Below are 18203 nucleotides of genomic sequence, written 5' to 3' on the forward strand. Positions count from 1 at the left end.
ATACAACAGAGCTGTTGAATTCTCCATTCTGTTTGGTCAGAAGGTGTTGATTCATTTTCTAAAATGGCAAATGAAAGGTTTGTAAAAAAAAAAAAAAAAGTGTTGTTATTTAACAAAGAAAAACTTATGCTTATATAGTGATGTTTTCTGTAAGAAAATTGTTATGTAACATTTATGGAAGGAGTCTCCAGCACTGTCAGTGCTTTGCAACAGTATTAACCTTAGGAGAGAGAAAATATAAAGCTTGATGAGGGAACAACTGTTTATAGCTGCTGTAATGTAAGTGATATCAGCAACTATCTTTTCTTGCAGATGTTACTCAACATTAAATGTGACTATAAACTGATAAAAAAAATTCGGTGTGTTTCTTTAATAAATGATATCTGTAATCGCTTTAGTATAGAGGACAGTAAAACACTGTGCTATTATTGGAAAAACGGTAACTCTGCTCCGTGTCAGCTGCATCACACCACCTTACCATTGATTATTGTCCTCTAACAGCACCCATTGTCGTGTTTTATTCCCTAAACAAAGGTGTCCCTCATGCGATTTCTATTTCTGTAAGTGTAAATTACTTTACTGAAGGAATTCATTGCATTTTGCACTGTTCAAGGTCTTCATCAATCTAAAATGTGCAATAAACGATTAATACATTTTAATGTTGTTCTCCAAAATCATTCAATTTGAGGACCATATTAATTATATTTGCAATTTAAATAACCTGCCCATTGATTTTGCCTTATATATTATAAGTATCTTGGTAATACAACTTTCATTGTAAATGTAAACTTAAATGTATTACTACATTTTTTGATGTTCAATTTTTCTTTTTGTTTCCAAGTTTTAGATTTAAATTTTTATTTTCTATTTCTTCACTACACTCCATTGTTTTGTGTTTCTTTGTTACACTCCATTATAAATGTCCATGTGTAAATAAATAATGAGAGGAACTCACATCATGATGTCACCCTGAATTCAAACAATTTCAAATTTCATCTTGACTCCCAGCTGTTTGAGGGTGTAGTGTTAATAGTCAAGTGAAGTTTTAGGGCTTCTCAGGAAATGTGCAAAAGATGCTCCACAGCTGCACGCTCTGGGAAAAGCACAATTGTGATCTGAACACTGAGACCGCTTCAGGAGGCTGTTTATCCATGCGGCCTTTGACCTCGACCCCGTGTCCATGTTTACTTCATGTTTCCCAGAGAAGAACATACTCACACTGCCTGGACAAATGACCTAGATGCTGATGTCAGAGAGAGTGTGAGAATAAGTGTGTGTGTTTGTTAAGAAGGTGAAAATGGCATATTAATATAGAAGTGTTTTGTTTCAGTATATACTATATGTAAGACAGGTATATTAGTACAATACTTTAATAAAGTCACAAGTTGTTCAGTAAAAGGTTATTCATAGTGTTTCATGAGTATACCGTTGAGAATGTTGTGGCATACTGTAACTTCCCTGTTTGGCTACAGTGTGTCCCAAAAATAGGAATCAATTGTATGTTGACGGCACAAAATGCCATACTAATTAAAGCATTGTGACAGATTAACTGAGCTGAAAGCAGAAGTTCCCTTTGCATAAGGAAGAGGAAAAAGGCTAGTTTTTAGTGCCGATCTCATTCTCAAGGGCACACAGCCATTGTTATTACTTGATCATTAAGTCCACTGAGAGCACTTGTATTGCCTCATACATACTTCATACCCAGTCATAATGTAATAGTGTTATGCAAACCATCTGCCAGAGCTTTTACCAACTACAAGGGCCTGTAGTGGGCCTGTGTGTCTGGAGTCTAGAATAGTCTGACCATTTCTTACTTTAACACACCCTTAATAATTAATGACAAAATGTAATAGGTCAGTTGAATGAGAAAATCAACAGATTGTGCTGTCCACTGAATTACAGCATCACAGATGGACAAACTTGACTATTAGCTACCAGAATTTCCATTTTTTTCATTTTCATGGCTGAAAAATCTTCCAGATGCATTTGAAATCAATACTGAAGCATGCTCCATGTTGTCTTACTGTTTTCGAGCAAAGAGGGGGCTGTGGTCTATCAAAATAAACTCGATCCTGAGCTTGGGTTACCATCTGTGTGGACGTTTGGACATGTTCTTGCTGTGTCCATATGGGTTTTCTACGGGTTCTACTGCTGGTAGGTGTATTGGTTATGATAAAATTTCCCTAGATGTGAACTTTGTTCATTGTGCTCTGCAATGGGTGTATTCCCACCTCATACCCAGTGTTCCTGAGATCCACCGAGATGAATGAATGAAATGCCTTCATTTTACTGAGCTGACTGTTGCTTTATCACTAGTACTCTGTGTACTAATTACTAAGAATTAAAGCTATTAATTGCTTAGTTGTTGCTCACTGTGGTCTTCCTACTACTACCTTATACTTGTTTCGGGTCATGTGGTGAAAAATAGTATCACTGGCACTCCTTTAGCAACTTGGATCGGATTCTGTCTCACTTCTATAAAAAAAAACAAACATCTAAAATGAATAAACGGAAGTGTAAACAGGAAAAGCTTAGGCAACATACTTATGCAAAACCCAATCCTAATCACTTGTTACTGTAACCTAAATTAAATAAGAGATTAGATGAAGTGGTCAGGTGTGTTAGAGCAGTAAAAGTCCTCAGACTTTGCTAAACTGCAAGCTTAACACCCACCCACCCACCCACCCACCCACACACACACACACCCACACACCCACCCACACACCCACACACACACACACACACACACACACCCACACACACACACACACACACACACACACACACACACACACACACACACACACAAGCTAGATCCCAGATGGTGGGTTCCTCAGCTGTAGCTTTAAATGGCCTACCTTCTCTGTCAACACCTCAGAAGAAGCCCAACCCACACCCAAAGGGGCAGCAGGGAACAGGAAGTCTATTTCTGAAGCAGCCGGAGGACTTCCTGCCTGACATTCCTGACCTGGGCCGAGTTCCTGCTTTGCCAAAGCTGTTTCAGGCACAAACAGTCTAACAGTCTCTCTCTCTCTCACTCTCTCTCTCTCTCTCTCTCTCTCTCTCACACACACACACTCACACACACACACACACACACACTCACTCATGCAAGGAAATACATAAATATCCACACGTGGCTTTTTCTGCACAAATTAGGTGTCAGTAAAACTATTACCTATACTGTTATTTATCACATTACCTACTCATATCAAATCTTTAATATACAGTAGACATAAAGATATTTAAGGATAAACATAAATGTTTTATTGACTATTTGGTCTTAAAGATTTTGTGATATTATATTATCATATCCTCTTCAGTTAACCTATTCTATTTATGTGGCTGTGCACAGTGGTTTGTTCTGCACTAGTATCAGGTTGTGAGTTCAAATCCCAGAACTCCAGACCTCCTCTGCTGCTCCCTTGACATAGGGTCTTTCATCCATCTGTTTTTCCCTTGTTTCCTTTCTTTCATGGCCGTGTAAGGTGAAATTTTGAGTGTTTCACTGTGAACAAAAATGTGATGTTTGAAAGATACGTTCAGCACAGTGAATGATTCACTAAAATGTGATAGACAGCTGTTTCTATGTAATATTATCTAATACAGCATGATTCAGTATTGCGTGATTCAGTATTGTGTGATTCAGTATTGCATGATTCAGTATTATGTGACTGAGTATTGTGTGAATGTTTTTAATCAAAACAGAGTGTTAGCTTTGAAGAGGTTGATGCCTCGCCTCCTTCAATGAAACTTACTGGAACAGAGGCCACACCTTCTTCATTACAATCGATAAACATACATTCCATGCCATTTTCACTACAACTGACAGGGACAGAGGCTACGCTTCCTTAAGTGCTGCTGGCAGACATAAAGGCCATGCATTTTTCACTGTGACTGACAGGTGCCAAGGCCATGCCTTATTTACTGCAACTCACTGTAGCAGAGGCCACGTCTCTTTCACTGGAGCTGACAGACACAGAGGCCACGCCCTTCACTGAGACTGACAGATATAACAGGCACACCTTTCTCACTATAACTGACAGGCACAGAGGCCACGCCTCTTTCACTGGAACTGACAGGCACAGAGGCCACGCCCTTCACTGACACTGACAGACATAACAGTCACACCTTTCTCACTACAACTGACAGGCACAGAGACTGACAGACATGAAAGCCGCACCTCCTTCACTACACCTCGCAGGCCATTCTTACTTTATTGGCACTGAAAGGCATAGAGAAAAACATGAGAAGAAAGAGAGAGCAATAAGGAAATGCCTGGTACTAAAGAAAACTCATGCAATAACATTTCTATAATAATGAGCACTCAGATTCAACAACATTCATTCAGCATGGGTGTACAAACATTTGCACCCCACACACTGTTTTGAATGGGTGCAGCTGTATAGTAAATTTTGTCATATAAATTATGAAAGTTATTGTTATTATCCTGAATTGTGTTGCACTAAACAAAAATAAATGAAATAAGTAAAATAAAGTGAGATCTAACAAAGCGTTGCTTTACATTTATTTATAATTATGTTTCACAACCATTAGAAAATGTAGACTGTATCATGTTTCAAGTGTATTGTGCTGAGAATGCTGGGAGACATTAGTTACTCAAGCTCACCATCTGGTGGTTAATCCACTAAACTAAAATATAAACTAAATACAGATTTTCACAGTGCCACAGGCATACTGCTAAACCTCTCAAGCACAGTGCACAATTTCTCAAGCTCGGCACTGATCTAAAATAATAATAATAAACATTACAAATAGAAAAAATATATAAATATGAACAATAAATCAATTAAAGTAAAAAAGGAAGGGAAAAAATCCCATACGTTTTTGGGGAATGGTTCATTTTAACCCTAAATCATCTCCATAAAAAAACAACACCTTGAACAATACCAGTATTTGTAATTAAAAATTCTATTTATAAATAATACAATTAAAAATGCAATAAATGTGAATAATATGTTATTTTAAAATGACCTCAGTTCCCCCTTTTCACTTTCTTTACTACTAGACTTCTATCATTGCCTCAGCATGGAGTGTTACTTTACAATATGTGTCATGTCTGTGGGGAACTAGTTACAAACCTGGAAAAATATCTACAACATACATCCATTTTCCATACCGCTTATCCTTCACAGGGTCATGGGGAGCCTGGAGCATATCCCAGGGAACTCAGGGCACAAGGTGAGGGACACCCTGGATGGGGTGCCAACATATTGCAGGGCACAATCACACACCCATTTACAAACTATGGCACCAATCAGCCTACATCGCGTGTCTTTGGACTTGGGGAGGAAACCAGCATACCCAGAGAAACCCCCTGAAACATGGGGAGAACATGCAAACTCCACGCACACAAGCCAGAGGCAGAATCTGAGCCCCCAACCCCAGAGGTGCGAGGCAAACTTACTAACCACTAAGCCACCGTGCCCTGCCCTTCTGAAATTTACTGTTACTTTTAAAATGATGTATTCTGACTCTTCCCTCTACTTAAACACTAAATATGTAGTTTATCCATCCATCCATCCATCCATCCATCCATCCATCCATCTTCAACCGCTTAATCCTTTTCAGGGTCGCGGGGGAACCTGGAGCCTATCCCAGGGAGCATCGGGCACAAGGCGGCGTACACCCTGGACAGGGTGGGAGTTTATCCTCAATTCTTAAATTATCTCCATGAAAACTTTCAAAAAGTTCCAAAAATCCTATTTGTTTGAAATATTAGAAACTAAAATCATAATCTGATGAAATGTTGCAAAAGTCTCATTAGAGTATCATTTTCATTTATTTATTTATTATTATTTAATTTTTACAAATTAAGGCATTGCTTCCAGTTATTATATTTAGTCTGATTATATGCTGATTATTAACAACTTCATGATCCTTTACTTTTGTGTCATTTTTTTTTTTTTTTACACATTTAAAATTTGCTCTCTGGGGAAAGTGCTAGCTGCCAGCACTGCCTCATTTTAATGCGATTCAGGAGAAAGCAGGAGAAAGAGCAGGAGGGATTAGATATGGGGGCCCCTAATTATTTTGGCTTTAGTTCTGGATTAGCCCTCTGTACTGTCGACTTCAGTTCACACCCTCACAATCTGATGAGATGTGAACTGACATAAACAATGCTGGCTCACTTTCAATCCGATTTTACACAGTTAAATTAGCACAGCCCAAACCTGAATATGGGACGCGTCCCTTTTCTCCAAGCTCTGTGAACAACAGGCGGATCCTCCCTGGAGCACAGGGGTGATCACTGTGTTTTATTTAGACACCATCATGCCTATTCCCTACTTCCTATGAAGTCTGCTTCACCCTCCACAGTGAAAACCTAGGAGGGTTAGATAGTGCTGGGGTCTAAAAAAATGTGTTTACATTTGTGTTGACACAATGCTCATTTTAGCATAAATCTAGTTGGTTATATCCTACTAATGGTTACAGCAACGGTTAATTAATCTTTTATTCATTCAGTAACCACCTGATTATCCTGTTTAGGGCTGTGATGGAGCCAGAGCTTATCCAATAATCATTTAGCATGAGGTTGCAATACACACTGGATGCAAATCCAGTCAATCACAGCCCACTATGTACACATTCACACACTTATTCACACCTAGGGGAAGTTTACTACTGGCATATTGTTTTGTTAATTAGTTCACCACACCTGTAGCATATTTACTACTACCAAATGCTAGTTATTTCCAAATGCTACATAAATGCTAGTTTGGTTTATGCTTGTATAAATAGTTCACTAATATGGATGTTTCAAACACTGAAAAGAATCTTGAGAGCAAAATGTCAATCGCTTTGTCCCTTGAGTGATATTCATTTATATAAAAATTAGCCATTTAAAGGAACTGTATTTGAGTAGGTTAACACCACAAAATGGCCGCCGTTAGTATTTTTACTTGAAAGTAGGCCTCATTCATACTGTAGCTAGTACAATCTAAGAAGAATGCTAGGATTTACCAACTTTTAGGCATGCAACTAGTCAGTATGATTCAACATCATGATTTCTCTAATTTCTGGAAATGGTTAGTGAGTTGCTTAGCTTGTTTAAAAACAAGTGGATGTAAATTTTATTAATCCAATATGGTTACGTCCTCACTGATCAAAATAATAGATAACGGAATTTTGGGAATAAAACATTTTGCCAGGTTACTTGAGGTCATTTTTTGCTTGTTCTCAAATGTTCAGAACACACTAGCAAGTGGTAGGAAGGATACACACCGCACTACACACCAGTCAATTGCCCTAGTTAGAACACAAGTACTGGGATTAGAGCACAGCCCAGGACCCACGCTGCACCACGCTGCCCCCCGCAGCCCCACGCTGCACTCTTAAACCCACATGAATAGGCCCCATTTATCCAGGCGACGCTCACCTCATGCTAGTTCACGCTAAATATGGTTTTATTAGCACAAAATAGATGCCACCACCAAAAGAAAGCTCACATCCTTGGACTCACTGGGGTTCCCATCGCTCCTGCTTTTCGCTAATGCCACAGAGCCGCCATTATATTACAATGACCAGTCTTGTCTTCTCTTTTCTTTAAATAATGAAAAGGAGCCTGGAACAAGAAGATCATAAGGAAAGGCTGAAAACATCAGAGCTTCACACACATTTAGGCGATTCGTTTCAGCACAATGGATCTTAAGGTGGTGTATTGTGGAGACGTTGGTATTACATAGTTAGTATAAATTCCTCAGGGGAATTTATGACAGAATAAAGTGTTTATAGACTCATCATAGGCTTCTTACATACAGAGCACAAAACTGCATTTCAAAAGAGATTAGTTTATACTCATTGATAACCACGTCGATTTAAATCTGTGTACGAATCAGAGCAATAAAAGTTCATAGACAAATGAATTGATAATCTATGAATTATCATTAAAAAATGTTTTGTTAATTAAAACAAAACTCCAATGCTGAGGATATTCTTTTGAGAATTGAGTCTTATCCTGTTGAAAATTGCTGCTCAAGGTGTTTAATATCCAGGCATTAGATTAGGGTTAAAAATAATAAGAAAAAGAAAAATTTCACCAGAGTACAGGTCATCTGGGTAATTGTTCATTTTCACTTCTCGGATTCAGATTTATATTTCAGGCATGCAGATTTTGTACAGTTTCACTTTCTGAAAAACCCTAAAACATGTTCTGTCTGTGTTGTGGTGGATCTGGACCCTATCCCGGGAACACTGGGTGCGAGCAGGAATACACCCTGGATGGGACCCCAGTTCAACGCAGTTTTATCACTCCATATACTCACTCCATAATACTCATTCCATATATGGGGCAATTTAAAGTCGCTAATTCACCTACTGGCATGTTTTTACGAGGTCAGAGGAAGTCATAGAACCTGGAGGAAACCCACACAGACACAAGAACATGTGAAACTCTGAACACAGTTACTGAACTGGGGAAAGTGGTGCTGTGAGACAGCAGTGCTATGCACTGCACCACTCTGCTGCCCCCAGAATTGAGTAGAAAAGCCCCCAGAAATGTAACTTGAGTAAAATACTGTACATACTGTACTAACTAATGTAAAATGAGATTTGTTAAAGGTGAACCTGGAGGATAAACCAGGTAATCCTGAGCAGTATGACAAATATATATGCTGTTGTTGATGATGATGATGATGATGATGATTATAATAATAATAATTATTATAATAATAATTATTATTATTACTACTACTACACACTCGCAGGAGGATATTGTCAGAATATAATACCAGCATTAATAAATGTACAAATGTTCTTTTCCAGACAGCAGAGGGCAACATAACATGACTTGGTAAGACTTTCTTTGAAGGCTGTAAACATAATGACTTCATAACACATGCATAAGCACTGAATAATGTATTTATACAATAACCCACCCCTAGATATGAAAATCTGTTGTTATTATATGCTATAACATACTTTTACTACTTCAGATAGCGTAACATATACATAAATCTTTGTCTTTCTATCTATCTATCTATCTATTTATGTAACTTTATTGTCCTATACCATTTTAATGATATTTAGTGTCTGTAGTGTCATCAGTATGGAGTTTCATCTGCTTACTAGCCGAACTTTATAGCCCTAAACTTAAGTGATGCATGATTGCTCCATTTATAGCACTATAATAAAGCATCATTACTAGGTAATACAGAGAGTCAAAAACCACCAAGACAGTTCAAATATATAATTTTGATCTTCTTAAACGTAAGTGGCAATGCAATTTCATTTATAACCCGTACCTTATAAAACATTTTATGTCATTTTGCAAATAATGACGTGTTTTGAAGCTGTTTATATACTAATGTCTTGTTCTCAGTACTTAGGTGTGTCTTATAAAATTGTGTAGATATACTGATACTGCTACTGTTTAACCATTTGATCTTTTGTTAAAAGAAAATCACAAAAATACTCTGCTCTAAAGGATATCAACTCTTGCAAAGACAATACAGGTTTATCAAAATATGTCTTTGTTAAATATAGGTATGTAACAATTATTGGCAGCCCATGAATTCATATGAGAAAAATATATTTGAAGTATACTCCCATTGACTAGGAACAGGGAATTGTTCAACCATAACTTCCTGTTTCCTGTTTCACAGGGGTATAAAAGTTGTTCAACCATGCCTGCCTGTTTCACAGGGGTATAAATATGAGGTAACACATAGGCCATATTCCCTTAGTCATTCATAAAAATGGGTGAGACGAAGGAATATAGCTGTGATGTGCAGCAAAAGGTTGTTGAGCTTCACAAAATGGGAAGTGGCTATAAGAAAATAGCACAAGCATTGAAAATGCCCATTTCCACCATCAGGGCAATAATTAAGAAGTTGCAGTCAACTGGAAATGTTATGAATCAACCTGGATTTGGACGTGTGTCTATATGTCTCAATGCACTGTGAAGAGGATGGTTCGAGTGGCCAATAAATCTCCAAAGATCACAGCTGGAGAATTGCAGAAGTTAGTTGCATCTTGGGGTCAGAAAGTCTCCAAAATTACAATCCGAAGTCACCTAAATCAACACAAGTTGTTTAGAAGGGTTTCAAGAAAAAAGCCTCTACTCTCATCCAAAAACAAACTCAAGCATCTTCAGTTTGCCAGACACTACTGGAACTTCAAATGGGATCGGGTTCTATAGTCGGATTAAACCAAAATAGAGCTTTGTGGCAATAAACTCCAGAGGTGGTTTTGGGGCACAGAGGGAGTTAGCCATATGAAAAGTACCTCATGCCCACGGTTAAATATGGCGGTGGCGCTTTAATGTTTTGGGGCTGTTTTTCTGCCAGAGGACCTGGGCATTTTGTTAGGATACATGGCATCATGGACTCTATGAAATATCAACAGATATTTTATGAAAACCTGACTGCCTCGGCCACAAAGCTTAAAATGGGCCGTGGTTGGATCTTCCTGCAGGACAATGATCCAAAACATACATCAAAATCAACACAAAAATGGTTTACTGACCACAAAATCAAGGTCCTGTCATGGCCATCCCAGTCCCCTGACTTGAACACCATAGAAAACCTGTGTGGTGAACTGAAGAGGAGAGTCCACCAGTGTGGATCTCGAAATCTGAAGGATCTGGAGACATTCTGTATGGAGGAATGGTCTCAGATCCCTTGCCATGTATTCTCCAAGCTCATTAGGCATTATAGGAGCAAAGCATATATATATATATAGTCAGTTGTATTAGTCCAGTTGTGTTCCATTGTCACTTTTGTCACTTTCAGTGAGGCAGAACACTATCTGAGCACAGTGTATTAACAGAAAACTTACACTGATACAAGTGATGTGACCAGACCAGACAGCTGCATCTGGTCAGGTGACATCCAGTGTGCTTCTCTATAGTCTCTCCAGTGAATGAAGTTGTGTTAGCATTAGCATTAGCGAGTGCATATGTGCTCAATTCATATATTGTCACACACATACAGACATTTCTGTAGAGAATTGTTCACAGTAATTTGGTAAATAGTGAAGCTGATTTCAGGCATTCCAATCATGGATAATGCTTTTGAACACATCAAAAAAAAAAAAAAAAAAAAAAAAAAAAAGAAAGAAAGAAAGAGCTCTGTGATTTTCCCAGAACAGTGAGAGAAGGTTCATAAATCTCCAAATTGGTATGGACCTCACTAACACACCAAAGCCTCTTAGACAAAGCGTGGTTTGATTTGCCTCCTCTGTTTGCTGTTTCCAACCTCTCTTTTGTCGTGCCGAGATAATCTTAATGACTTGTTTGCCTCACCAGAACTCTTACAAAAGGGGATATTAGTTACTCTGAAACAGACATTCTTACACATATTGAATGTTGTTATGTAGATGTCATCACTATTAAAACAGTTTATCTGAAGTTCATGAGCAAGGGAGTATGTGTAGTGCTGAAATGATACAATTATGATGAAGGTGTTGTGGGTGTAAATAATTAAGACATTTAGACAGGATTGACACAATCAAAGGCTTAATATATCAACAAACTGCCTCTGAAACCTCCATGCGGATTAAACTGAAGAACCGTGTATACATTGGTGTTGTGTATTTGCACCAGTGTGTGTGTGTGTGTGGCTCAGCCCAGCCCTGAACGAGGACCCACCACAGCACAAAAACATTGTTTCCCCCATCATCAGTATCAAACGCAGCTCCAGCGCTGCTGGATCGGTCATCATATGAATAGGATAGCATTAGCCGAGCCCTTAATGCCCGTTTACCAACATCTGTAATAACTGTTAGACAAGTAGTAATCCCATAATCTCCGGCTCCATTAACATATCCTCCATTAGCTCATTCAGAGCTGAAGGAGGCTGCGTCTCTCCTCGCCTGCTCTCGGGCTTCCTGGGTGGCTGTGAAGCCATGCTGCTGAATGTGATATGTACATGTATGTGAGGGATTAGCACTAGTCTTGTCGATGTGAACCAATCGTGCCATATTCTCAGCATAATTGCAGTGGGCGGAGAAGAAGGGGATCCATTAGATTGTTCTGTTTGTTTAGCAGACGTCCAACTTTTCCATTTTGTCCCTCTTTAAGCTCTGAGGGACTTTTGTAAAGAGGTGCGTTTGTGTGTGTGTGTGTGTGTGTGTGTGTGTGTGTGTGTGTGTGTGTGTCTGTGCGTGTGTTAGAGCGAGAGAGAGAGAGAGAGAGAGAGAGAGAGAGAGAGAGAGAGTGAGAGAAAGTATCAGGGATTTTTTTTGTCCCAAATCTTCTGCATGCTAACCAAACTAAGCACTACAAAGCGAATACCTTAAAGTCTTAGCACAACAGACTCCCTGAAACCATGATGGACCTTTCAAGTGATGCTCGAGAAAATGACTCGATCGGACCACACAACTCTGAGCTCCACGAGAGAGCCGTTTTTATAAACCTATAAACACTCTGAAAAGGCCCACTTGTATTTCTGGAACCTCATTCTGACACTTTCAGGATCAAACATGCCGAAAAAGTACTTCAGAGCAAATGGAAATGTTTGAAATTGTGTCAGAGGAGAAAAGGATTACTGACAGGCTTACACTACAACTAAATAGTTTCTTCGGTATGGCAGGCTTTTCTTTCTTTTTTTTAATTTCACCCTTTGGACAGCTGATAACTGTCACACTGGAACTCATGCTGGATCTGTGGCTCACTTTTGTTAAAAGATGGAGTTGAATTAATTCTCTGAAATCATGGAACTCTGGAAACATAGTGTATGTGGTATGTTGGTTTAAAACCAGAGGTTTTATAGCAAATAAATTCTACAGACCCTCATCACAAGTGTTGTAAGTTTAATCGAACATAATCCCAATATTCAGATACACTGGAGGAAAAAAGAATTAAAAAAAAAAACAACGTTGCATGTTTTAACGTTTTTTTAGTTTTTCTCAACAGAATATGTTTTTTTTTTTCAGTTCTAACTTTTTTCAGTTCAGAAAAAACAAGTTGATGCAACTGTTTTCAGTTTGATCCAAGTCCCCCCCCCCCCCCCCCCAGTATATTAGGCTCATTATTTTAATAGTAAAATAAACAATAGATTTATTAGAACCATACAGATTTCTGTTCTTTTATATTCCACCACAGAACACATTACATCCAGGTTAACATTGTTTATAGGATATGTGTTTTAGAATTATTGAGGTTTGCATTAAATCCATTTAGTTCACGTGACTAATAACAGGTTAATAGGACCTCAATAATAAACGTAACTTAGTGCTTAGGGCTGGTTGATTTCCACCAGTCTGAGATGATATATATATATATATATTGTGAATAATGATGAGGTGTGAATGAGGTGTGACCTGAAATAATAAGTGCTTGGATAAAAAACAGAAAGTATTTCTGCATTGTTTTGATAATCTACCAAATTATTTTCTAACTCCCCCACCCTTCCCCATTTTCATACAATTTTACCTCTATTTCTGATCAAGCAGTTTTTACCTGATGCAAAATCCTTTAAAGATTAACAAATGTGATTAGACCAGAGTAGGGTGGCCATTATTTTAACTACATGATGTAAGCTGAAAGAGTCGCTTCAGTAATATTTTAACTGTTGAGTTATAAACGCTACGGATCCCCTAAGAGGACATGGTGACTGAAAAGATATGAGATGGGATAAATGCTTTTGAGTTCGCTTGCAAAACTTTTGTGTTCAGATGTGCTGACAGTTCAACACTAGCTATGTTTCCATCCACATATTTTTATGCGATTTTTGGGATAACACATTAAAAAAACTGCACAATGCACAATGACTGCTAAACTGGCTTTGAGATTACCAAATATTAATATATTTGACATTACCAAATATATTCTCGCCTGATTAACTAACCTATATTGGTAAATTATAGGTTGGATTATAGATTTGGCAAAGGGTAAAACTTCTTTGTAATTTTTATTGTTACCTGAATTATTCCTTTAACTGACAATTCATGAGTTACTTAACCCTGTACATGATTATATTACACCGGAACAGAATCCAATCAAGATCTGGTGCTTGGCCCCTCTCTCTTTCCCTCCCTCTCTCTCTCTCTCTCTCTCTCTCTCGCTCTCTCTCTCTCTGTGGGTGGAGCGCTCCGGGTCTGACAGGGGGCAGCACCACCCGTGAGCAACAGATCCGAGCAGCTGGTACGACTCAGTCATGCCTCGTTAGCCTGCGCCGGTGTGGGTGTATGCAGGAGGGAGGGGAACGGGTGAGCAGGGAAGAAACCCCAGCAGTGCATTTCTTACATCACACCAACTGTTCGCATTTTCAACGGAGACCCCTCCTTTCTCCGGCTTTCTGATAATGCGCTGGTTAACAAAACAGTTTACAAATCACGGGTGATGCATTATCCCGCTGGTCTATGGTGAGATTTATACGTAGCAGAGGGTTGGGTGAAGACCATATGGAAGCCACAACATCCTCATTGTGTGACTTGTCAAAGAGAGACAGCAGTTTAAGGATTCAGCGTTTAACACATAAAGACTCGTACAATGCAGCACAGGATGCAGCCGGGCACTGTGACGCTGTGCCAAACCCTAGCAATGACAGACAGGCACTAAACTTACTCACAGTCTCTGTGTGTATAGAGTCGTGATGGAAATATACATTTGAGTATTAATCGAGAAAATAAAATCTGAATCAGAATTTCACTTGGGAATCATTGTGGGCTGTGAATGACGTCTTTGGTGACTATAAATTTGTAGTTTTCATGCTGAATGCATAACATTCGTTTGTAGCAATATATAAAGGGAAAAAAATAGCTTAAACACAGCAGGTTGTGGGAAATAAGGGAAATAGTCAACGACTGTGCGATGTTTCCTATAACAGCACACACTGTTTTGTTCTTTTTATACCACAGCAATTCGCTGAGAATGACAACGTTTAATTTATTTAAGTACTTTTTTTTTTTATCCATTTATAGTTACATTTAATTTTGTGGAATGTCCTTGAGGCAAGTCCCTGTGAATACTTATATTCCTGTGTTACTATAGAAACGATGACGTATTAGAATGAGTGCATTCATCTGAACCTGTGACTTTCCTTGTAGCCACCACTACTGTCCAAGCTGCTGTTGTAGAAGATGAATCAACACCTTCTGACTAATCAGCTTCAAGAATTCAACAGTTCTGTGGTATAAATCTATATATTTATACTGTATTTTACATGCTAACTCTGTGCTAACCTTCAGGGTTTGAAGCAAAAAGCTAACAAAGAATTAAGGCTAGTATCTCATTTGTCTGAACTTTTTATAAGCAAGACGATCCACTAATCCACTATACTCTGCTAGGTCATAACTAAGTCTGGAATTTAAACAGGTGTTAAAGGGATGGTTAATTCGTTAAGAAATAAGTGGAAATCACTGACCGCTAGCATGCTTAGCACAATCTATTAACTTTCATTAATTATTGGCGACATTAGCATACAGTATACTGTACATTGTATATATGTTTACTTAGTTAACTTGGAACTTGCCATGTGTGGTTCTGCTTTAATGCTATCTTGTGAGATTTAAAAGAGATTGTAATAGCTATTTCATCTATAAAACAGTGATTTGGCTAACAGCGAGTAAAAACTAGCATGTCCAATCATGTTTCTTTCACTGGTTATTCGCAAGCATTAGAACACTCACTATAATATACTACTGAATATGATGTATGTTTGTTGTAACTCAGAACTTGTCCTGGGATTCAAATGAATATTTAACTTAATAAACAGGTGCTTTGGCTAACATTGAATGTCAACGATGCTGTCACATTACAATAGCTAACTAGCTGGCTTGTACTAGCTTTTATTCATCATCTGAATGATTGTGAAATTTGAATAGGTGGAAGAGGTATTTGTGTTTTACTGATCCCAGTACATAAACTTACACATATTATGGCATAACATTATAGCATATTTTAAATGCATAAATGCCATCATCACACACAATAATGGCTCTGTTTGCATATAGGCAAAAGTTAGCTAAGCAGGGATTCTCTGTGAAGTAAAAGTCTGCCAGCCGATCCATCAAAGCCCATCTCTGTTTATCTCTGCTACGGATAGTGGAATAACGTGACTTTAACTGGATCATCTTTCTCCTCCTTTCAGGGAGTCAGGAGCCCTGGGGAGCTGACAATAGAGTCTTTGAGAGGGTGAAAGGAGGCCCGCGCTGGTCAGAGGTTAACCTGGGCTTTTGCCTGATGATAAATCACTGGCTAATGAGGCCTGCATTGTGGCTGCTCACTTTCAGAGACGCTAGCCTGCGCTTGTAAAGCCGACAGAGCTAATGAACTGGCTGCTTTGAAGCGGAGAGGGGGAGCAAGACGAACAATATTGACTGGTTGCACGGAGCAGATGTCTCAACCCAAGCAACTAGTAAATGTACATTTGATGGAGAAAGACTCTCGGGGTCTTTGGAGGAGGTGGGGACCGATTCGACGGGGTTGAAGCTGAGGCTTTAGGGTGGAGGACTCTGGACTTAATGAAACCACTTAGGGAAGTTCATTTTAAAACAAAGGGGTCTGACAGTGAATTGGGACAGGGCAAAGAGTGAAAGGCGCCATGTTTGCTGTTTATTTCTTCTTCTTCTTTTTAAAGCACCCTGCTAATGGTTAGCCTTAACATCGAATGCTTGCTTCCTCCTAAAGTTCATATGTAAAGACTTTTTTTTTGTGTATGTTTTTTTAACAAAATAATATTGACACTTATTTTTTTTTTTTTTAGCACATAATAATGGACACCGTTTCCACCACTTTATTTTAACAATGATAAAACCGGAAATTTGCTCCATATTTAATCGAGCACAAGCGACTTCTTTATCTAGATCTATCAGTTCACAAAAGGAAATGAGCTCAATGAGCTTTAATGAGATCTAGGCACCACAGATAAGCCACATTAGTGTCCATTTCACTTTGACATTTCGTAACAAATGCTTATTCGACACACATCTAAGCAGATTTCTCTCTCTCTCTCTCTCTCTCTCTCTCTCTCTCTCTCTGTGTGTGTGTGTGTGTGTGTGTGTGTGTGTGTGTGTGTGTGTGTGTGTGTGTGTGTGTGTGTGTGTGTGTGTGTGTGGCGTATTGCTTTAAGAGGAAGCAGGCCGGGCCTATTGCCTCCTGTGAGACAGACGGATGGAGCTGAGCCAGCGTCGAGTTGAGCTGATTAGCATATAATTGCTCCTTTTGTATTAAACACAAGGAATTAGCCTAATGTTCAGCCTGCTGTTAAGGACTGGTTTCCCATTCATTCAATCATTCATTCATCCGGAGAGAGAAAGACAGAGTGAGATGGAGAGAGCGAACCTGCTGGGCTCTTGTAAAGATCTTTTTTTTTTTTTTTTTTTTTTTTAGAGATCTACCACTATAGAATAAATAATAAATAGTGCAGGACTGAAAATATTTTGATTGCAACTTTGCAGAGGCCCATTTGAAAATAACTGCAATAAAAGTGCTGTGTGAAATGCTAAACGATTTCATTAAATGGTTATATGTTGAAGCAATTTAAAGTTGTAAATGATATATAATATATTTCCCTCCATGTGCCAGGTTCTGAGACAGAAAGCAGTCACATGGGCAGAAGCACAGAAGTAAAGTTATCTACTGCTATTACTGTAGTGTTCTATATTAACATTAGACAACAATATAGTAATGTTACCATATACTATAACACACTGGCATACAAAATGTTCCAAATCAAGTCACTATTTTATCAATGGTAGGAAGAGATGCCCTTGTGCCTTTTCCTTTTATTTTCTTCTTATTCGTTTTATTCAGTTTATTTATTTAATGCTTATCATAAGTGTAAAATTACAAGTGGTTTGATTTATCATAACTGTAACACTTCACACTTCACATCAGAGCTGATTTGAGTGTTCATTATATATTTAACGTTTAAGCAAACATCAATTAATACAATTACATTATTTACTGAACAAACTGCTGAAGTAATGCTGAGATTGTTCATGATCACTAGTGCAGTACCTAGTCCAATGAATAAACTAATAAACAACAACAACAACAACAACAACAACAACAATAATAATAATAATAATAATATTATTATTTATAAAATAAAATATAAAATTATTATTATTATTATTATTATTATTATTATTATTATTATTATTATTATTATTATTATTATTATTTTTCTTCATCTCATTATTATTTATTGGTTAAAGAAATGTCCTGTTACCAGTAGAACATTTGTAGTTATACATTCATTTAAAAAGTTTTCTTCATCTTTTCTTCCTTTTCTTCT

This window comes from Ictalurus punctatus, chromosome 8 (assembly GCF_001660625.3).
Source record: "Ictalurus punctatus breed USDA103 chromosome 8, Coco_2.0, whole genome shotgun sequence".
NCBI classification, from domain to species: domain Eukaryota; kingdom Metazoa; phylum Chordata; class Actinopteri; order Siluriformes; family Ictaluridae; genus Ictalurus; species Ictalurus punctatus.